Source organism: Sceloporus occidentalis, unplaced genomic scaffold (assembly GCF_023333645.1).
Source record: "Sceloporus occidentalis isolate IW3139 unplaced genomic scaffold, rSceOcc1.0.p SCAF_1, whole genome shotgun sequence".
Classification (NCBI taxonomy): Eukaryota; Metazoa; Chordata; class Lepidosauria; order Squamata; family Phrynosomatidae; genus Sceloporus; species Sceloporus occidentalis.
The window spans coordinates 292,925,801-292,948,860 of NW_028316981.1; the positions used below are offsets into that span (position 1 = coordinate 292,925,801).

General features: G+C 44.2%; 1 protein-coding gene across 2 annotated transcripts in view; it reads right to left on the bottom strand.

The window, feature by feature from the left end:
• GHR (growth hormone receptor) overlaps window positions 1-23,060 on the bottom strand; it is a 385,809-nt gene that overhangs the window by 189,276 nt on the left and 173,473 nt on the right. The window contains exon 2 of one of the 2 annotated variants that reach the window (XM_089496029.1): window positions 11,540-11,582. The gene's annotated coding sequence lies outside the window, so the exon portion shown is untranslated. Of the gene's footprint in view, window positions 1-4,943; window positions 6,181-11,539; window positions 11,583-23,060 lie in introns of those variants that run through there. The other variant, XM_089496043.1, reaches the window with a different exon arrangement.

A 23,060-nucleotide genomic window follows, 5' to 3' on the forward strand; every position in this document is an offset into this window, starting at 1 on the left:
TAATAAACAAACAAACATACTCAATCAAGGCATATTTTCCTCATCAGCCTGTTTGGAGGCTAGCAGTCTCCATTTCCATATTGCTTGGTTAGAAGAGATTCCTCTCATTTCTACAGACTGCACGGGCTGAGCAAGATATTTTGCTCCCCGGAGTGAAACACAACATGGTGCTGCTTCTTTTGGGATTGTGGTGGTGGTAGTTTAAACCTTTCTTTAGCAAAACATTGATAGGACAGTTGCAGGATAGTTACAAGATACATAGCAAGCACTATAACACACAGCTCCTTCCACCCAGTATAACCTTCCTGAAACAACAGCTTCACTCCAGCTAATGGTGAAACAGACCCTGGCTAGTATAGGCTCTTGACCTATTAACATGCTAGTAAAATATATATATTGCTCCTAATATTTTTGTGGGCTTAATTATGAGGGCAATTTAAACTGCAGTTTGAGGCACAGAGCCTCTGAAACAAAGGCCTGTTACAGACTGCCAAAATAAAGCTGCTTCGGGTCTCTTTGGAGGCATGCTATTTAAATGATGCATGGGTCCTAAGAGTCCGGAGGTCACGCCAAAGCCACACTCCATTCCTAAGCACTGAAGTGCAGTTTTGGTGCAGCTTCCGGATTCTTAGGATGCATGCATCGTTTAAATAGCATACCTCCAAAGAGACCTGAAGCAGCTTTATTTTGGCAGTCTGTAACAGGCCAAAATGAAGCTTTTAGAAGCTAGATTCAGGAACAAGGGCTGTGTTGTCTTCCTTGTTTCTGAGGGCCTCACATTTAGAAAGGAGAGGGCTGCGCAGAGCAAAGCAAACCCAAAGTCTTGGCGCACCCTGCATTTTTCATTCAATCTTGGCTGCAAAGCAGTAGTTTTGCAACTAAGTTTCAATAGCATATGTCTTGTCATATGTTCTTTCATGTTCTCATCTACTGGATTCTGAAAATATATTTTTTAAATTCTTCAAGTTGTAGTACAAAATGTAATTTTACCAAGTTCTGGACCTCTGTAAACAGAAGGTGATGAAATGGAAACCCTTAATACAAGATAGCATCTTGTATTAATGTAACCCCTTACATAGTAGGGCTATCACTCTTCAATTATTTCAAACTCACATGCAAGCATGAATAATTTCATAGTTTTCTCCCTGTTAGGCAAGATTATGAGAGGTATGTGCATTCTTTCCCCTGATGTTTTGAATTTTGGGATGTTTCTCATGATTCCCCCCCCTCCCCCAAATAAACTGCATATTTTGAAGAGAATACACTGGTTTCTATCTTTAATGGGTTTTGTGTGTGTGTGTGTTGAAAGGTATTTGTACAAAACCCAAAGTGTTTATGCAAATTGTTGCCAAAATGGGAGTCCTGAAATGTAAAGGACTGGTGCTGGTTGACTGTTTTCTCAAGGGATTGTCCCAGTGAATTGTGAGACACCCATCCTCACTGAGAATGAGAAAATCTGTGAGTATTCTTTAAATTTACAAGTCTCTCTTGTTAGCATATCCGACATATCCTACGCTGTATACAGGGTTTCCATATTTTTGTAATTTCATATCTGGAGCTAGAAATGTTCTAAAGAGGTCATGATGACCTTTGAAACACCAGGTGAATTTCTATGGGAAGGATCCAAAGAAAGGTAAAGGACCCAGGTAACAACAAGATAAAAACTGAGTGGGTTTGTTGATCGCTCTTGTTCTCCTCCCATCCCAGACTTTTGCATACTAAAGACAAAGGCAAAAGCGTGTAAGCCAATACTTCCTACCTAACCCCTGCTGTGTTCCCAGACAACTTCCCTATCCATCTATCCTGGGGTTTGTCCTAAATACAATTGTTGGTTGTTTTTTTACTTCGAAGTTAACACCATCTTTCGTTCCAGAATCCCATTGTCAATTCCTTTGGAAGACATTTATTTATTTATTTATTTATTTATTTATTTATACCCCGCCCTTCAGCCCTAAAGGCTATCAGAGCGGCTTTCATTAGGTCCTAGCAGCCTTGAGACTGGGATCTCAGGTCCAAAACTACAGAAATAATCCCGTTTGAGACTGCTTTAACTGCTCTGCCTCAGTGCTAGGGACTTGTGGGAGCTGAAGTTTTGAGAGACATTTAGCCTTCTCTGTCAGAGAGTTCTGATGCCACAATAAACTACAATGCCCATTATTCCCTAGAACTGAGCCAGGGCAGTTATAGTGGTCTCAAGCTGTATTATTTCTGCAGTGTGCTTTGGACCTCAGATATAAATAGCAGTCCCAAACCTAGCCTCTTCACACACAGTTGGCCCCCAGTCTGCACTCAATGCACTTGCTGAATCACCCTCAGACTCTCTAAGCCATATCCCACTTTCTGTGGTCTACTCTCCAGGACAGATAAATATTCTCCCCCTCTACCCCTCTAAAACTCCGCTTTCCAATTTCCATACCTCTATTTCAGTTAGCTCTGGATGGTGTGCCTGTTTGAATTACTATCGTATGTTTGGTTGCACTCGTTCATATTTCTAAATAAAAATCTTTATTCACCAATCTTGGAGTCCTCCTCAGTTAGTACTGGCATTATTAGGTGGAAATGATCCACAGGTTGCCCAGCCTTTCACCAGTGTCTTTGGGCTAAGCAATTCCCCAGTTGGTGGGGAGCCCCCCCCCCCCATCTCCCCTGCACCTTTTTGGATAACACTCTGGATCAGCTGTTACAGACTGCCAAAATAAAGCTGGTTCGGGTCTCTTTGGAGGTATGCTATTTAAATGATGCATGGGTCCTAAGAGTCCGGAGGTTGCGCCAAAGCCACACTCCATTCCTAAGCACTGGAGGGCAGCTTTGGTGTAGCTTCCGGATTCTTAGGATGCATGCATCATTTAAACAGCATACCTCCAAAGAGACCTGAAGCAGCTTTATTTTGGCAGTCTGTAACAGGCCTCTGACTGAGGCAGGAAGAGGAGGAGGAGGAGGAAGTGGAGAGCCATTTCCTTCAAAATGTTAAAATATGAATATACATGAATGTGTGGACAAAAAATATGCACACTAAACAAACAAAATATTTTTATTCATATACTATGTTGAGCAGGAACATGATGTAGATGTAAAAAAAAAGGGGGGGGGGTGAAACAAGAGCAAAAAATTAGATAACCCCTTGGATAAGAACATGGGAGGATGTGGAAGGAGGAGAGAGAAATTAGGGCGGGTTACAGACCGCCGCCACTTGCTCCGTGCGGGAGCCGCAGCAGCCACACCACGAGCTTCTTTAAGCGACGCCTCTATGTGTGAGGCGCCAGGGGCGCACTCGCGACATCATAGACGCCGCGACACGTGCGGACGCACAGCGTCCGATACGTAAATGTGGCGGCGGCCGTGTGGAACAGCCGCCACCATATTGTACGTACAGAATACGTACTAGGGTTAGAGGGTGCGGAAGCACCGCCCCTTCCTAACCCTAGTACGTATTCATTACATACTAAATGGCGGTGTGTAACCCGCCAAGGGCATCTTAAAAAGTGGGATGACAGAGGATTAATCAGAATTGTCCCTGACAAATCAGGACAGTTGGAAAGCATGCAGAGTAACAACCAGTGGTACAGGCAACATAATTAAAAAACAACAACAAAGCAACAAGTAATATCAGGTTACTTCCCCTCAACGATCAGCACAGCAATGGATTACTTTTAAGAAGAAAAATTCCAAGCTCTGCAGTTCCCTGTCAAATTGCCCCTGAAATGCTTTGATAAGCCTTCAATGCCAGGGACTTCCCCACCCCGGTCATCAAGTACAGAGCCAAGACAACATCTCTCTTGTCTTTCTTCTCTTGTTTGGGCAAGTTCTGGTTTATCGTGAAACCAGATGAAGCTGTCAACAACACAGGCAGAGACCCCCATTCCATCCATGTGTGCTGCCAACAATTCTATCCCTGTGTACAGTTAGCTAAAATAAATGAAGGAGGAGATGACATTCATGTTGCCCATTGGATGAAAAAGCATCTAAAGCTGTAACTAAAACAGGGTGCACAAAACAAGAATGTTTGAAGTTTATCTAAGAGAGAATGGTAGTTGCAGGGGAGGGGGGTACAAGGTTAGAAAGGCAAGACTCTCAAAAACATCTACACAATGTAAAAAAATAAAATAAAAAGCCCTAGAACCAGTAGGTGAAAGGAGAGCTTGGAAATGTTATTTTTTCACTTACAGCTACACCTACAGCTTGCAAAAAAGTTACTTTTTAAACTGCAGCTTCATCTTCCAGCTGGAAGATTCTGGGAGCTGCAGTTTAAAAAAGTAACTTTTTTGCAAGCTCAGGATAAAAGTTTTGCAAGCATAGGAAGAGCCTCCAGACAGTTAAGAGCTGTTTGAAAGTGGGGCACGCTCACTCGGAGTGTGGTGGAGTCTCCTTCTTTGGAGGCCTTTAAACAGAGGCTGGATGGCCATCTATCAGGGATGCTTTAATTGTGAATTCCTGCATGACAGGGCGTTGTCGTGGATGGGCCTTGTGGTCTCTTCCAACTCTATGATTCTAAGTTCAATACTGGAGTCAGCTCAGAACAATTGGAGCCAGAGCAATAGGAAACTTTCTCGCTCTCTGCATTGCTGAGACAGCTATGCATTGGCCAACAGTCTGAATGCCTCTGCCATACACTGAAGTGAGTCTGGATTAGTTTTTGGCTTGTGAACACAATAACTTAAAAAGCTGTAGATGCAACTGGGACTTTGTGAGAAGTTTAGGGCTGGGATTCAGCATTTACATAACCAAACCAGCAGTCAAGCATTGACTGAAAACAGTCTGTGCCATAAACCACAACAGTGGTCCTGGATCCTGGCCTAAAAGAACTTCAGGAGAGGAATCAAGCCAGACTGGGCACACACACCTGTTTCTGCCTCTCTCTCCTTCACTCTTTTTTAAAGGCAAGGTTTACATTAGCAAAAACATATCAGAAACTTACAGAAAGGGAAACAGAAATAAAGGAGTACCTTGAGTTTGCAGGATTGGCCAGGCCTGCCAAGAGTGGTTTGAGGCCCTGGTGAAAAATTGGGAGGGACTCACTCATTCTCTCAATATCCCTCAAGTCTTTGAGAGGAGAGAAGAACAAACAGCCCCTGCCATACACCACTAGCACTTTCTCTCCCAGCTGTTAGCCCCACTTCATGTTTTGACATTATCTAAAGGCTGCCCCTCTCCTGTATCACATAACCCTCAGTGACCAATCCAGGAGATATTTGCGGGCTGCTTTTGGAGGCACAGATGTTGGCAAAGAACTGGGAGAGCTGCTCATCTTGGCCAATAAGGTGAAGGAGCAATTGTTAGGTCTACTCCTGGGCAGCCTGATCACTTCTGGGTCTCTATTTCTAGCTGCCACCCCAGTTATTACATGTCTTCTGTTTTACATGTGGTTTCTTCCAGTGCTACCCAGCCATCTGCCCCCTCTGGTGCTACTGTATCCCGTTCCTCACCCACAACCTCCTTCCCTTCTCTCAGGCCCCAGCCCTGTTCTCTTTTACAGCAAGGGCAGACTAGCTAACACTCCATGTTGTTTGGTGCCTTCAGGTTTCCAAATTATGGTGACCCTAAGGTGAAGTTATCACAGGGTTTTCTTGGCAAGTTTCTTCAGAGGAGGGTTGCATTGCCATCCTCTGAGGCTGAGAGCATGTGATTTGCCCAATGTCACCCAGTGGGTTTCTGTGGCTGAGCCAAGATTCGAACCCTGGCTTCCCAGTGTCCCAGTCCAACATTCAAACCATCCTAACCCTCAACAATCTTTAGGTATACAGAACTCTGTGCATTCTTATTATTTCCTTTGAAATCCACCAACTTCACAATGGATCCCCCCCCCCCAAAAAATTGACAAATAATGAAGCTACAGAAAAAGGTAAAAACACAAGTATGCAACAAAGTTGGGTCCCAGGCTCCTTTCCAGACCTGTTGGGCTCTGGTAATTTGGTCCAACTTCCCTCACATCTTGTCGACTCTAGGCTTGACAACAGTTCTGGGTTCAACTTCTAATGGGGGAATACGTGGCTCTGCAAATATTGTTGGACTGCAATCCCCATCAGACCTAGCCTATTCAGCCAATGGTAAAGGATGCTGGGAATGGTTTGAATGGTCCCACATTCTCCATACCTGATTTGGAAACTGGGCTGTTGGAATATGGATATCTATCTTACTGTGTAATGCATCTGTTCATCCCCAAGGGCCAGATAAGATACAGACTCAGAAATAAAAGACACACAGGAACAGCACATACCTCTACACAGATACATATATTCACACACATCCCAGGACTGGGAAATAGTAAGCCTAGGAATTATAGGGAAAGAACCCTTTTTATAGATTCAGTGAGAATTTGGTAGGGATGACAGGGAGTATTTGCTGATTGTTGCTGCTGGTTGGTGTGTGTGTATTTATGTATAGAAGGGGGGGTCAATTCACCTCAGAGAACTGCTTTTATGGTCTTATGAGGCTGCATGTGACCCCCTAGCCTGCAGGTTGCACACTCATCAGGTAAAGTTCATGTTAGAACAGGGCACAAACTGAGTGAGCCAGAATATTTTAAAGCAGGAATATGCAAAGTGCAAACATTTTGGATTTAGAAAGTTCAACCTCTTCTCCACTTTCCACTCCCCAAAACAGCAAAACAAGAAGTGACTATGGGGGTGTTCCCATTCACCTATAAAGCGGATCATGATGCGAATTTAGGAGGTATCGTTTCCACTCAAGCCTGAATTAGATCTGTATTGCCCCGGAATCGTTCCCATAGAGATTAGAATCTGAATCAGATTATCTCGAATAATTCGAATTATATGCCTATAAACCGGTTTAAAGCTAATTATTTTTGCTACCGGGGTCCGATTCGCGGTATCCGAATGGGAACAACAAGGGTGTCTAATTCGGGAACCTGGAGATGGGAGGAGCAGTGCTCAAGGGGCTGGCCTGGGGGTGTCACCCACTTTGTTCTCTTTCTGCATCGCCAGCGTCATTTTCTTCCATTCGCATAGCCTTTACCTCGGTGGATTGCAACCTCCCCTCTGCTCCACATTCATAGACTGATGTGTGAGGAGAGCCATTGAACACCATTTTAAACTATTATTTTTTTCTTTTTTTGCCTCTGCCTGGTCGCCTGAGCAGCAGATGGGCTTTGCAGTACATGCCTGCTTGATCGCCCCCAGACAGCCCAGGGAGCAATGGGGGAGGCAAAGGGATTTGGGGGAATGGAGGCTCCTTCCAGAGGAACTATGGGAAGACACAGGAGAGATTGGACACCCAGGGATCTGAGGGGGGGAATCAAGCTTTCTCTTCTCTTTTCCCCAAAGAGTCTCTCCCCACTGAACCCTGCTGCCTTCTCCTCCTTGATCTGATTTGGCAAACACACACACATACACACATACACTAGATAGATAGATGGATAGATAGATAGATATGTGTGTGCGTGTTTATACGCACACATATGTTTATATATGAATACTCACACACACATGCATATACACACACACACACACACACACACACACAAACATATAGGTATATACACACATACATATTTGTGTGTGTGTGTGTGTGTATTTCTAAAGTAAATGATAAAGTAATAACTTTTTTAATCTATGAAAAAAACCTCATTATGGGAACTGTTGTGTCTGTGAGACATTTATCCTCCTCTGCCAGAGAGTGCTGGTGCCATAATAAACTACCATTCGCAGGATTCCCTAGCACTGAGTTATGGCAGTTAATATGGGGAGACACATAAGAGCAAGGGGTTTAGGACAAACAGAGGCTCCTTCTAGTCTGGGGAGACACAACAGAAGAGCCTCAGATGCAGCCAATTTCCCTTGGCTGCCCCAAACCTCCCCCCCCCCCCAAAAGACTTGTGACATCTGAAGCCTAGGCGCTTGATTGACAGCTTGCGGACACAAATGGGAATGGGGAGCAAATTAATCTGCTTTAAAATAAAAAGATTTAAAATAAATGGGAACAAAAACAGGGTCTAAATGAATCGGTAATTTGCCCCTTTTCGTAATGGAAACGATGGGAAAAAATCGAATTATTCCCGAAACATAATCCAAATCAGAATTGCACCAGTATAATCCGTTTTATCTGCCAAGTGGGAACGCCCCCCCCCCCCCCCCAGTCACTTAGGGTTTTATGTTTTCTATTTGAAAGAGTTTTTAAGGGCCATCTGGGTGTTTTGGTGCAGTCCGTGGCAAATGACAAATGGATTCTAAAGGAAAATAGAAATCTTCAGCTCCAGAGTTGCCCTTTGCTGGAGATGCACCCAAGTTCAAATTCAAGTGTAAGAGCCCCCCCCCCCCACTTCAAATGGATTTTTAATGACTAGAGGTAGGATAGGAGAAGGCAAGATGAAGTTTGATCAAAGTTACTGGGAGTTATGGCTATGTTGTTTTGCTATTTGTCTTGAAGCTTTGCAATAGGTTAAATAGAATAATATAAATAATATAATACATAAAGTGCATCAGAGAAGATTTTCCACACACTATCTCATTTCATCTTGATGACCTGAGTACTCAAGAAGAATCACTCCCATCAATATGCAACAGTCACTCATATATTCCACACATGCATAGAGTGGCTAGATCAAGCAGCTTAATAGTGCAATCTGATACATGTCTACGCATAAGTTGTCCACAGAATTCAGCAGCGCTTACTCCCAGGGACAGCAGCCCATGACAGTGTGAGCAATGTCATATTCACAATAACCAAAGACTGATATTCCAAGTTTAAGAATCTGGATTTACTATCATTCCCTCAACCTCTATTTACAGGGAGTGGGGAGCATGTTAGGAGAAGGGAAAATATGGAATACATAAGTGTCTGTCTGTGTGTGTTGTGCCTTCAAGTAATTTCTGACTTATGGTGACCCGAGGTCAAACTTATCACAGGGTTTTCTTGGCAAGTTTCTTTAGAGGGGGTTTGCACATCCATCCTCTGAGGTTGAGAGTATGTGACTTGCCCAAGGTCACCCAGTGGGTTTTCATGGTCAAGATGGGATTCGAACCCTGCTCTCCAGAGTCATAGCCCAATACTCAAATCACTACACCACATTGGCTCCATCGATAATGATAGGCACTTTGATATAAATGATGTCCTGCATATGGGCAGAGTAGAACTGTGCTCTACAAAAATGTGCACAGAACTGCAGCCTTGTTCGTGTGCTGAGTTCTGTCCTACTGAAATCTAAGGAAGGAACATCTTAATATTCAGTCCCATTAAGCTAACTAAGACTTACAGCAGAATTCCATGCATTTCTACTCAAAAGGAAGTCCTACATTTATGGGACTCACTGCCAGAAAGCTTGGGACTTAACTTGCACAGTATCAGTGATGCAGGGTAGTGAGCTTGAAATGTAAAGGGGTTTTGCTACTTTTAAGGTTACTGGGCCTCTGCCCCACATCTATGTCCCGGAGTCCTCTACCTATTTCTGCATGTATAATGGAGCTGTATATTAACAGGTATATCTGTGTCCTACGGGCTCTATTCCCACCCATCCAGTACCTAGTGATGACCCAGCAATGATACAATTCCAGCTAAAACTAGCAGGAATATAATAATTTCTTAAACAGAGCATTGGGAATGCATTTAATCATCCTGAATCTGTGAATCAAAAAATAATTAAAAAGTAAGAAACTTAGTCATGTCAAAGGTGCTGAAATCAGTAGGGCAAATTTCTGAGAAGCTATACATAAGAGTGCACTATAGGATTGCAAGTTCTATGTAAGCATGCAGATAACTTGCAATCCTGTAGTGCACTCTTTTGTATCTGTGTTAAGTATCACTTAACACAGTACTTAATATTTCCTTCTCACCTCTTCCTTGTGACCTTTATTTCTGACCGCGTTCTCTGCAATCCTGCCACAACCATATATATTGTATATGTACTCAAACACATGGGTAACCCTCCATGCATCTGGTGAAGTTTGCCATACTCCACAAGTGCTCAAGCAGCAACAGATGTGTGAATTTTTAAGGTGCACAGGAGGAGGTTTAAGTTCTCATTCTCACTTACAGATAAATTGGTGTGTGATCTGAATCGATGGATCAATTTGACAGTGGATTGTGGCTCCCACTACACTTGCCTCAATCACATTTTCCCCACTAAAATAATCCACTTGTGGTTCCTTTTCACAAATGAATCGATTCAAAATGAATCAGTTCCAGACGGCCAAAGGGGAAATTTGAATTGATTCCAATCCGCATGTGGTTCACACTTGTGCAGAACTGATTTATTGGAAAAGAAGTGGGGAAAAACAGCGTCAAAAAGACGTGGGTTAAATGGGTCTGGCGCATGGCCCCCCGCTCAGAATCACTTCAGCAATTTGGATTATGTGAGAGCCAGGGTCATTTGAACTGGTTCAAACCGATTCTCGGTCTGATTTAAAAGGTAGTGGGAATGAGGGTCACCTCTGGCCTTGACTCAACCTGGGGAAGAAAACAAAAGCTCCCTTCCATCAGCTGGGAAAAGGGGGGAATTTGTTGACTGGGGGATCTAGGGGAGAAGTAAGTGGAGCAAGGATCAAAACCAAATTGCTAAAGAGACACCACTTTAGTTCCAAGTATCCAATGCCAAATGCACAGGGAGCAGACAAGTCCTCCAATCTTGAAGGAAGACAATATGTGGAGAGATCTTGGAGCCCCTCTGAGACTCGGCAGCTTTCCTAGGCTTCAGTCAACTTCCTCGGCTGCATTTGGAATGAAGGAAGGCAGCTTGTCAAAAGTTCCCAGAAAGGCTGAACACACATCGTACAAACAATGTGAGGTGTGCCCCCAAGTGATTTAGGATCCCCCCCCTTTTCCTTTTGGCTGGAGCCCTCGGGTTTTCCTGCTTCCTCTCCGCAGGATCCCTGGAGGAAAGGAAGCAGGGGCTCCGGGAGGGATCTCTTTTGTAGATGGAAAGCCAGGCTTCCTTGGCCCCTTCAGGCTGGAAGGAAAGGGGGAGCTTCGGGCCAGGGGTCTTTCTTGGCCTTGGTGGCTGTATTTTGCTCAGCCAGAGGGACAGGGGCTGCATCAGAAGCCTTTCTTCTCCTGAGCTGTCTGTCAAAGCCTGAAATCGAGGCTTCGGAAGCATCCGCACTGCAGAAGTAATCCGGTTTGGCCTCCCTTTACCTGCCAGGGCTCCGTGCCATGGAATTCTGGGATCTGTAGTTTGTTAGGGCACAAACTTTAACTGTCAGGGCTTCATGCTATGGAATTTTGGGATCTGTAGTTTCTCGAGGCACCTCTGGCATGGAGCCCTGGCAGTGAAAGGGGTGCCAAACCCGGGTCCCTCCTGCGGCGGAGACGCAGCCCTTGGAGGGGAGAGCCCTCTCTCCCGGCCCCTCTCTGCTCCCCGGCCGCCTCCTCCTCCTCTTCCTCCGAACTCCCTCCAAAGTTTGCCACCATCCTCTCCCTCCCTCCCTCTCTCTTCCTTAAAGAAGTCAGAAAGCAAGAACAACCAGAGCAAAGCGGCGCCTCTCCTCCCGAAGCAGCAGCAGCAGGAGGCTCCAGGGGAAGCCAAGGCAGCCCCGCTGCCCCGCAAAGAGCAAGAAGCTGGCCAGGAGGGGTCCCTTCCCGCGGGGCTTACCTGCCCGGGGTCTCTCTGCCGACTCCAGGGGCTCCTCCTGGCTCCTGGGCAGCGCCAGGGAGAAGGAAGGAAGGAGGGCTCTCCCTCACTGGGGGAGGCCAGCCCAGCCCCCTCCCTGGCCTCGCCGACCTCCTCCTGCTCCTCCTGCTCCTGCTCGCCGTCTCCTGCTCCTTCGCCCCATGGCTGCTGCTGCAGGGACAGGGAGGCAGGCAGCTGCTGCGCCCGCTTGCGCCGCCGAGGAGGAGGAGGAGGAGGGAGGGAAAAGGCAGCCCCGCCGGCAGAAAGGAGGGAAGGGGAGGGCAGTGGGGAGGCTTTTCTGGGGAGAAGAAGCTTGTCTTTCCTTCCTTCCTTCCTTCCTTCCTTCTCTCTTTCTGTCTCTGGCCCACAGGCGGCCAGGGAAGGAAGTCCTCTGCCTGCTTCTGGAGAGCCCTGATTCCCGCCCAGCCCTCGCAGGAGTATGGGAACCAGGCACTTTGGGGCCTGCTGGAGGACGCTTGCTTGCTGCTTCTTTGAAAAGAAAGAAAGGACTTTCTTTCTTTCTTTCTTTCTTTCTTTCTTTCTTTCTTTCTTTGGGGGCTCCACCTTTCCTTTTTGGGGGACCGCAAGGCTTGCCAGCTGGCTTCGGGTTTCCTTTAGGTCTCTGTCTTTTTCCCTTTTCTTTTGGCTAAAGCTGACAGAGAGGGACTCTGTGTGTGTCTCTGTGTATCATAGAATCGTAGAGTTGGAAGAGACCACTAGGGCCCTCCAGTCCAACCCCATTCTGCCATGCAGGAAATCCCAATCAAAGCATCCCCGACAGATGGCCATCCAGCCTCTGTTTAAAGACCTCCAAGGAAGGAGACTCTATCACCTTCCGAGGAAGTGCATTCCACTGCCGAACAGCCCTTACTGTCAGGAAGTTCCTCCTAATGTTCAGGTGGAATCTCTTTTCCTGTAGCTTGCATCCATTGTTCCGGGTCCTGTTCTCTGGAGCAGCAGAAAACAAGCTTCTTCCCTCCTCAATATGACTTCCTTTCAAATATTTAAACAGGGCTATCATAACCTCTTAACCTTCTCTTCTCCAGGCTAAACATACCCAGGCTAAACATGTGTGTGTGTGCTCTCCACTAAAACCCATGGCAGCCCTCGCCCACAGGGAAACATGGGGCAAAGATTCCCTCTGGACATCTGCTCTCCTATGCTTCCCTATGGGCAAGGATTCTTCCATGTACCTCTATGGGCCAGTTTTCTCCTATGCTTCCCTATGGGCAAGTAGGGTTTCCTTATGGGCAAGGGCCATCATTTGCCTTAGGGCCTCCTCTCTTTACCTTTCCTTCCTCCCAGAGTCCATTATCCAGGGCCTGGCCTCCATTTCAGCCTTCTGGATCCAGGAGGGACTCCAAAAGGTCCTCCATAAGAAGCATGGATTTAATATTGATATGAGTGTTTTTAGCTTTGATCTGGGCAGTCCTACCTTGGGGGCGTTCCCACTTGGCAGATAAACTGGATTATATTGTCGTGATTCTGATTCGGATTATGTTCCTGGAATAATTCAAATTTTTCCCATCGTTTCCATTACCAAAAGGGGCAAATTACCTCGATTCATTTAGACCCTGTTTTCGCTCCCATTTATTTTAAATTGCTTTATTTTAAAGCGGATTAACTTGCTCCCCATTCCCATTTGTGTCCACAAGCTGTAATCAAGCGCCTAGGCTTCAGACGTCACAAGTCTTGGGGTTTTTTTTTTGGGGGGGGGCAGCCAATGAAAATCGGCTGCATCCAGGGCTCTTCTGTTGTATCTCCCCAGACTAGAAGGAGGCTTGGCAAATCAGATCAAGGAGGAGAAGGCAGCAGGCTTCATTATTGGGGAGAGAATCTTTGAGGAAGAGAGAAGATAAGGCTCAATCCCCACCCTCAGATCCCTGGGCGTCCAGGCTCTCCATTCCCCAAAATCGCTTTGCCTCCCCCATTGCTCCTTGGGCTGTCTGGGGGGCGATCAAGCAGGCATGTACTGCAAAGCCCATCTGCAGCTCAGACAGAGGTGAAAAAAGAAAAAAATAGTTTAAAATTGTGTTCAATGTCTCTCCTCACACATCGGTCTATGAATGAGGAGCAGATGGGAGGTTGCAATCCACCGGGGGAAAGGCTATGCGAATGGAAGAAAATGGCACTGGCGATGTAGAAAGAGAACAAAGAGGGTGACATCCCCAGGCCAGCCCCTTGGGCGCTGCTCCTCCCATCTCCAGGTTCCCAAATCAGACACCCTTTCGTTCCCATTCGGATACCGCGAATCGTACCCCACTTTCAAAAATAATAGGCATCTAATTCGAATTATACGATATAATTCGTTGTTGAATCGAATCACAGTGGAAACGATTCCGGGGCATTGAGGAACTAATTCGGGCATCAGTGGGAATGACACCTCTTAATTCGCTTCATGATCCTCTTATAGGCAAGTGGGAACGCAATTCTTTTCCTTCAATGCCCTACAGTCCTCCTTTGCAGTTTGGACCTCTGGTCACCCTACAGTGGACATCAAGTTTCTTTAGGTTATTTTATATTATCTTTGGCCCCGTACAGACAGGCCAAAAGAAAGCTGCTTTGGGTCACTTTGGAGGGATGCTGTTTAAATTATGCTTGCGTCCTAAGAGTCTGGAAGCCACACCAAAGCCACGCTCCAGTCCTTAGTGTGGCTTTGGCACAGCTTCCAGACTCTTAGGACACATGCATCACTTAGACAGCATACCTCCAAAGTGACCCAAAGCAGCTTTCTTTTGGCTTGTCTGTATGGGCCCTCAAATTTATTTTTGGTTAAGGCTGACCCTCCATGTTTTATGGGTGGGAATTTTGTTAGCCTCCAGATATTGTTGAACTACAACTCTCAGCAGCACTTGTCAGGATAGCCTATAGTAGGGGATGCAGAGTGTTGAAGGCCAACAACATCTGAAGGATTCCATTATTCCAGGGTGAACAGACATCCTTCTTTTCCAAGACATGTCCTCCATTTCAGCCTTATGTCCAGGAGGAATCCCAAAATGTCCTCCATTTGGAGCATGACAAAGAAGCATGAATGTATATTTCTATGCATGGTTTTAGCTTTTATTTTGTAATGTCCCACATTTTTCTTGAATGCCCTACATTTTTTGCCACACCTTGCACTTTGCAGTTATGACATCTGGTCACCCTGCATCATTCCCAAGCCCTTTCAGGGTCCCCTCCTGCCCCCATCTTTATGACTTCCTTGACTTCTGCCTGTTTCTATAAAAAAACAGGCGATATTTTGTTGCAATTTCAGGGTTTTTTGATGTTGTGCGTCAAATTGTTTCCAACTTATGGTGACCCTAAGCCAAACCTATAATGGGGCTTTCTTGGCAAGATTTGTTCAGAGGGGGTTTGCCATTGCTTTCCCCTGAGGCTGAGAGCATGCGATTTGCCCAAGGTTACCCAGTGGGTTTCATGGCCAAGCTGGGTATCGAACCCTGGTCTCTAGAATCATAGTCGAATGCTCAAACCACTAAGTCACACTGGCTCTCTATTTCAGTATTATAAGAACTTATTTTCACCTCAGAAGCACCTATAACTTTGGCCAACTCACAGATTTTATATCCTTACATAGAGTTGGAAGAGACCCCAAGGGATATCCAGTCCAACCACCTGCCATGCAGGAATACACAATCAAAGCACACACCTCAACAGATAGCCATCCAGCCTTTCTTTACATAGGGAATGTTTCTCCCATTTTGTGAGAGAGGCAGGAAATAAACTCAATAAATAAATACATGCTGCCTGTAGCTCAGTTTTCCTCAGTCTGATTCTCTCCCAATATTTTCGGGCACAGCTTCCATCATCTCTGACCCTTGGCAGTGCTGGCTGGGGAGCATAGGATTTATAGTTCAAACAACTGGAGAGACCAGGGGAAGAGCGGCATTGGCAGTGAGTGGAAACTACAGGGTCATGTCAAAGAGTTCACTGGACAGATGGATTTTCAGGATGGAGCTGGAAACGTTAAGCAGAGGCTTATCTACCATAAATGTTAAAGGCGTACAGCCATTTTCTTTAATGGCGGAAGAAATATTTTATGATCTTAGGCTACTAAAATAGTCAGAAATAAATGCAAAAAAGCAGAAAAAGGTGACACATGACCAGTGCTCTTAAAATACAATGTTAGGTTGCTGTGGGCAGCAGGGCCTTCTCTGTGGCAGCACCCCAATTGAGGAATTCCCTCCCAGAAAAACTCTGGCTGGCTGTATCCCTATTGAGATCCTGATAGGTATCTAAGTTCCAAAACACACTGCAGAAATAATCCAGTTTGAGACCAACTGTCTTGATGCAATGCTAAGGAATTCTGGGAACTCTAATTTTGTGAGACATTTAGCCCTTCTGTGTCAGAGAGCTCTGGTGTCACAATAAACTACAATGCCCAGGATTCTCTAGCACTGAGCCAGGGCAGTTAAAACAGTCTCAAACCAGATTATTTCTGTGGTGTGTTTTGGACCTATGACTTATTTCAAAAGGATTTAGTGGCTGTTCTTGTTTTAAATTGTTTCTGAAGAAATTATTTTTAAAAATCTACTTTTAAATAATGGTTTTTATCTGTTTTTCCTGAGTGTTTCGAATTATATTTTTTATCATTTGTACATTGCCCTGGGGGCCATGGTGAAATGAGAGGTTGTGTGTGTGTGTATGGATGAATGTCCCCCCCCCAACACACACACAAACACACAATATCTCAAGATGAACCTTTATAAGCCCTGCTGAGAAACTAATCACTGGACACTCTTTATTTTTTCACTCCAATTATATCTAAAATGTCACTTCTGCAGGGACAATAAAAACACTCTCTCTGAACATAGGAGCAAGGGGTGGCACAAGACAAGAGTAGAAGCGGTGCAAGAGAGACTCCTGCTGTTTGATCTGTCTCCCATCCGACTGTAGGAAGTGAGAGATGTATGATGTGGAGCTGAAGGGTCAGTGGGCTTTATGGGCTGTATCCGCACTGCAGAAAGAATCCGGTTTGAGGATGCATCCATGGTTACTCATATTATAAAAACCAGTCTCTTAGGAGAAAATGCTGTTAGCGGTGCTTGTATCTCTCCAACCCTAGTCAGTGTCCTTGTGCACGATCAGAGCTAGACTTACCATTAGGCAGACTGCGTATTGCTGATGTGCAGCAATGGTAGACCCTTGGCTATTCTTCCTGAACTTCCTGGCTGTCCAGTGCACAACTGTGTCTGCTATGGGCCATCTCTCCCAGTCCCCTGTACTAGCCTGCTGCCTTCACATGTGGTGGAGGATGCTATTCTATAACTTGTATTCAACATTCAGGAAAACATACATTTCAGCAAAATGCCTTGTTTTGGCACTACTAGTGCTATCATCAGCCTACCTCATGTCCATCATCCCTTCCCTCTTCCATGCAGGGAAATTAGGTGTCCAGAAAGGAAAGGATGGGAGATTGTTTCTCCGATTGAACATACTGTGTATGTGACTTGCCCAAGGTCACCCACTGGGTTTTATGGCTGTGTAGAATTCGAAAAAGAGGCCATGCTGGCTGAAGAATTCTGGGAACTGTACTCCCCCCAAATGACTTTGCCAAGTTCTCGGTTTTTGAAGGCTTGAACAATTTCTTATTAACAATGTTCCTGTCCTTTAATTAAAAATGTAAAGACAATGTCTGAGAAACATTTGTCCGAATTAGTAATCCCCACGTTGGTTACAAAAATCCCTAGGGGAGGTGAGACCAATAATGCTCAGAGACTGGAGGAAGTTCTGCTGAAGAAATGATTTTCACTTCCAGGTCAGATTTTGAACAAATAATCAGGAAGGCCAGAGAATATAGCTCATACTGCGGTAACAACTGTTTTGTGAAAGTACCATTTCAGACTATAGGTGTATGGAAGGGGCTGGGAAGGGGAGTTACTGTATCTGTGTGCTTCCCTACCATGATATATTCCCCTTGTAAAGAAATGTATAAGAGCCCATCTCTCTTGCTTTTATTCTTCCCAGTACAGGGAACAATTCTTTTCTCTAGGAATCATAGCACACAAAGGATAGAATCATAGAATTGTAGAATTGGAAAAGACCACAAGGGTCATCCAGTCCAACCCCCCTGCCATGCAGGAAATCTCAATCAAAGCATCCCCGACAGATGGCCATCAAGCCTCTGCTTAAAGACCTCCAGGGAAGGAGACTCTACTACCCTCCAAGGAAGGAGTGTGTTCCACTGTCAAACAGCCCTTACTGTCAGGAAGTTCCTCCTAATGTTGTGGTGGAATCTCTTTTCCTGGAGCTTGCATCCATTGTTCTAGGTCTTGTTCTCTGGAGCAGCAGAAAACAAGCTTCTTCCCTCCTCAATATGACATCCCTTCAAGTATTTAAACAGGGCTATCATATCACCTTTTAACCTTCTCTTCTCCAGGCTAAACATTCCCAGCTCCCTAAGTCATTCCTCATAGGGCATGGTTTCCAGACCCTTCACCATTTTAGTCGCCCTCCTTTGGACATGCTCCAGTCTCTCAATGTCCTTTCTGAATTGTGATGCCCAGAGCTGGACGCAATATTCCAGGTGGGGTCTGACCAAAGCAGAATAGACAGGCACTATTATTTCCCTTGATCTAGATACTATACTTCTGTAGATGCAGCCTAAAATTGCATTGGCCTTTTTAGCTGCCACATCACACTGTTGGAAATTGGGAGTTTATCCTGTGAATATCCCGGAAAAATCATGTAATTACACGAAACAGTTTTAGACAACCTTGCTCAAAACTCAATATTAAGGTGGTCACAAAGAAGCATTAACACATATCTTTTTACTTTCGGGACGTCAGCGACAGTGCATTTCTAATATCACTTTATTTGTGCAATTGTGTGTGATAATCATTTGCGCAATTTCTCAACATTTTTGCTTTATTTGCAGGATGCTTTAAATGCGCTGTAATCTCTCTTTAATGCCCAAATTAGCCACAGTGTGATAAACTCCTAGGAGAGGTTTCAAAAGGGATCCCATGCCTGCAGTCTGGAGTGAACCTAACTTCAGAGCCCACACATCTGTTGGTGCAAACTAGTGTTTCTCAGGCTACTTCATGTCAGGGACTGGCAACTGTATTTTTGAAATGTGCCATAGCCCAGCACCATATTTATGTTTGATATCTACAGTTGTTTCTTTCATGGAAACTTGTCAAAAACAGGCAGCTAATGGCCCAGAGGTCACTACTAGTCCCAGGACCACCATTTTAAATAGCCCTTGTGTAAACCATTGAGGAGCTACTGGTCTAAGGTTTAGATTGATGCAGCTGGTGGCCTTTTTCTCCCTGTAAAGATGACACCAGACTCCATTTTCACATACAGAAATTGGGTGGACTGGCAGCTGAATTTTACCTCCACTGAAGCAATAGGACAATGCTCTTGGCCACATCTTGGCCACATTCTAATGAGAAAGAAAAATGGGACATGTCTCAAGAAACCAGGATGGATGACTAAAGAACTTTCAACTGAGCTAAGTTTTAAACGGGACATGTATAAGAAATGGAAAAATGGGGAAATCACCATAGAGGAATTCAAACAAATAGGGGTAAAGTCAGAAAAGCCAAAGCACAGAATGAACTCAGGCTTGCTAGAGAGGTTAAGAACAATAAAAAGGGATTTTTTGGATATGTCTGCAGCAAAAGGAAGAAGAAGGAAACGGTAGGGTCACTACGTGCAAAAGATGGCAAAATGCTAACAAGGGACAGAGAAAAGGAAGAATTACTGAACACCTTTTTTGCTACAGTCTTCTTAGAAAAGGAAAAGGGTGCTCAACCTGAGGATAATGGAGCAGAGGACAGATTACGGGAAATTCAGCACAGAATAAGTAAAGAGATAGTACAGGAATACCTGTTTAACCTAAACGAATATAAGTCTCCAGGATCAGATGAACTACATCCAAGGGTATTAAAAGAACTGGCAAATGTAATATCGGAGCCATTGGCAATAATCTTTGAGAAGTCCTGGAGAACAGGAGAGGTCCCAGCAGACTGGAGGAGGGCAAACGTTGTCCCTTTCTTCAAAAAGGGGAAAAAAGAGGATCCCAACAATTATCTTCCAGTTAGTTTGACATCAATACCAGGAAAGACTCTACAGCAGATCATTAAACAGAGAGTCTGTGAGCATCTAGGAGGAAATTCCATAATCACAAAAAGCCAACACAGGTTTCAGAGAAACAAGTCATGCCAAACAAACCTGATCTCTTTTTTTGATAAAATTACCAGCTTGTTAGATGAAGGGAATGCTGTGGATATAGTATATCTTGATTTCTGTAAGGCCTTTGACAGGGTTCCCCATGACATTCTTGCAAACAAGCTTGTAAAATGTGGGCTAGACAAGGCAACTGTTACATGGATTTGTAATTGGTTGACCGGCCAAACCCAAAGGGTGCTCAACAATGGCTCCTTTTCATCCTGGAGAGAAGTGACCAGTGGGGTCCCCCAGGGCTCTGTCCTGGGCCCAGTGCTATTCAACATCTTTATCAATGACTTGGAGGGCAAAATTGGGGGCATACTTATCAAATTTGCAGAATACACCAAATTAGGAGGAGTAGCTAATACCCCAGAGGACAGGATCAAGATTCAAAATGACCTGAACAGACTAGAAAACTGGGCCAAAGCTAATAAAATGAAATTCAACATGGAGAAATGTAAGGTATTGCACTTAGGGCAGAAAAACGAAAAGCACAGATATAGGATGGGGGACACCTGGCTGAATGAAACTACGTGTGAAAGGGATCTAGGAGTCCAAGTAGACCATAAGTTGAACATGAATCATCAGTGCGGTCTCTTCCAACTCTACAAGTCTATAACTCTATGATTCTATGATCTGAGACTACCAGCCTAGCTGAAGAGGCTCAGGAGCAATGGCCAGGGAACCATTCCCAATCACACCACCATTTGCTGCCCAAGACAGCCACTTCTGCCATTCATTCATTCATTCATTCATTCATTCATTTATTTATTGGATTTATATCCCACCTGTCTCCCATAATGGGAGAAATGCCATTGGGAAGGTGATCTAAGACCGTATGAAAGGGCAGACATTTGTTAATTTATTGCTGCATTTTTACTACCATGTAGAGACACATGAGTTCCTGTACCTTGTACCCAACATTGATCAGAACTGAGACTGCAGCCAAGAAATCAGAAAAATATTAGGAATGGGGAGGGCAGCTATGAAGTAACTAGAAAATGTCTTTTGTGTGTGTGTGTTCCTGGTCTGTCCTGGATCAATCCTCATGTTCCATCCCAGTCCAAAAAATTGAAGGAATAGCAGAAAACTGGAAATCAGTGTGGTGGTTTAGCAAGGATTCCTAGCACCCTCCCAAAAGCACTTACCAGTCACTTCCAGTTATGGCTACTGGTAAATTTGGGGATGGTATGGTAGATTAAAAATGACTGCATGACAGGGGGCTTGCCTTGGGAAGCTACCTGAGAAGCCACAAGCTCTACTTGATTTCTCCTATAATCTGTGTTGCTATTGTCTTTAGCAACCCAGAAGATGGAGTTTAGAATTATTATTTTTTTCATTTATTAGTTGTATATACACCCCACTTTCCCTTTAATAAGTGCAATAAAAGACAGGGTTGCAGAATTACAATCAAACATAGATTTGCTGATCTACAAATCTGTTAGATGTTTGATGTTTGCTTCACTTGACACATAGTAAAGATGCCAGCAGTGGTTGCCCAATAAATGTTTCACTCCTCTTTTTTGAATTCCCATTTTAGATTTCTTGCTAATCTATTTTCTCTGGTTCCAAGGTCTTGTTTATTCTGTCTAGCTAGATGTGTGGATACAGAGCAAAGGTGAATACTCTACAGGACAGAGCAGTGTCACTATGGGGAAATTCTGCTCCAGGAAATTCCAGGAAAAAAAAGAAGACCCAAGGAAAATGGCTCATATGGTTGCAGCCAAAACCATCAACACATTTTCAGGGCATGATTTTCCATGTGATTAGGAGGTTTAGACGTTTTCTCTTTTGAAAAAGTAAGAAATTATGAACCAAAGACGACATATTCCTACTTCTGTGGGAAAGGAAGTCAACAATTAGGACACACAAAGCCTACATAGTGTTAGTGTTAGCTTCACTTCTTCCTGCAGGGTGTAAAAGATACTTTTTGGACTACAACTCTCAGATTATAGCTGGGGCTTTTGGAGATTGTATCTGCACTGTAGAAATAATGCAGTTTTACATGACTTTAAGAGCTGTACCTCCATCCTACTAAATCCTGGAAACTGTAGTCTTACAAGGCCTTCAGTCTTCTCTGCCAAAGAGTGCTGGTGCCTCAGAAAACTACAAATCCCAGGATTCTGTAAGATGGGCCCATGGCAGTTAAACCAATGTCAAACTGCATTATTTTTACAGTGCAGATGTATCTGTAAATAAAATTAATTTTACAAGCCCTGCATCTTCCCTAGAGTAGTCTATCATCCTGATTCTGGGCCCAAACAGACAGGCCAAAATGAAACTGCTTTGGGTCACTTTGGAAGTATGCTGTTTAAATGACACATGCACCTTAAGAGGCCAGAAGCTGCGCCAAAGCTGCTCTCCAGTCCTTAGGACTGGAACATGGCTCTGGCACGGCTTCCGGCCTCTTAGAACGCATGCATTATTTAAACAGCATACTTCCAAAGTGACCCGAAGCAGCTTTATTTTGGCCTGTCTGTTCAGGACCTCTGTTGCATGGTTTAGAATGATAGTAAAAATTGATTTGTTTCAGCATGCATTTGTTGGTAGGTGGGTAAAGTTTGAATTTGACATATATATTTTTTATTTTAGTAATAGTCTTTTTTGGGGATCCTGTGTTGTTTGAACTGACTTTGTAGCTGCTCTTTTATTTAATACCATGTTATTTCTACTGCATGCACCTTTTTGTTATGTTTCCTTTTCTAAAGGTAGCATTATAAGGTGCACAGGGGTCTTGCCAGAGCCAGACAGATAAATATAAATCACTATGGAAATATCTAGAGCCTTTGTTTTTGTCTCCCTGAACCAGACGCTTTTGTCAGAAGCTATATTTTTTTAAAAGCATACACATCATAAACCATCTTCAACTCATTTTTCAGAATAATCCTCATGCAGAGTTTCTTTTTTTAAAAAAAATTCTATAATGCATGAAATATATCTGTTGAACACTTTTTCTGCTCTTCAGGTTGTAAGAACTGTTGCTTCTACAGCCACCATGGTATCACAAGAGGGAAGTATTAGCAGGCTTGGAGACCCACTATGGCTGCATCTTCAGTGCAGAAATAATGTAGTTTGACACCACTTTAACTGTCATGGCTAATTGCATTGCTAGTGGAATCCTGGGATTTGTAGTTTGTTGTGGCACCAGAGTTCTCTGGCAGAGAAGGCTAAAGATCTCCAGAAACTACAAATCTCAGAATTCCATAGAATTGAGCCATGGCAGTTAAAGCCCTATCAAACGGTATTATTTCTGCAGTGCAGATCCAGCCTATGTTTGCAGAAAACATACAGGAAAAACTTGAGGGGAAGCTAAAGGAAAAGGGAATCC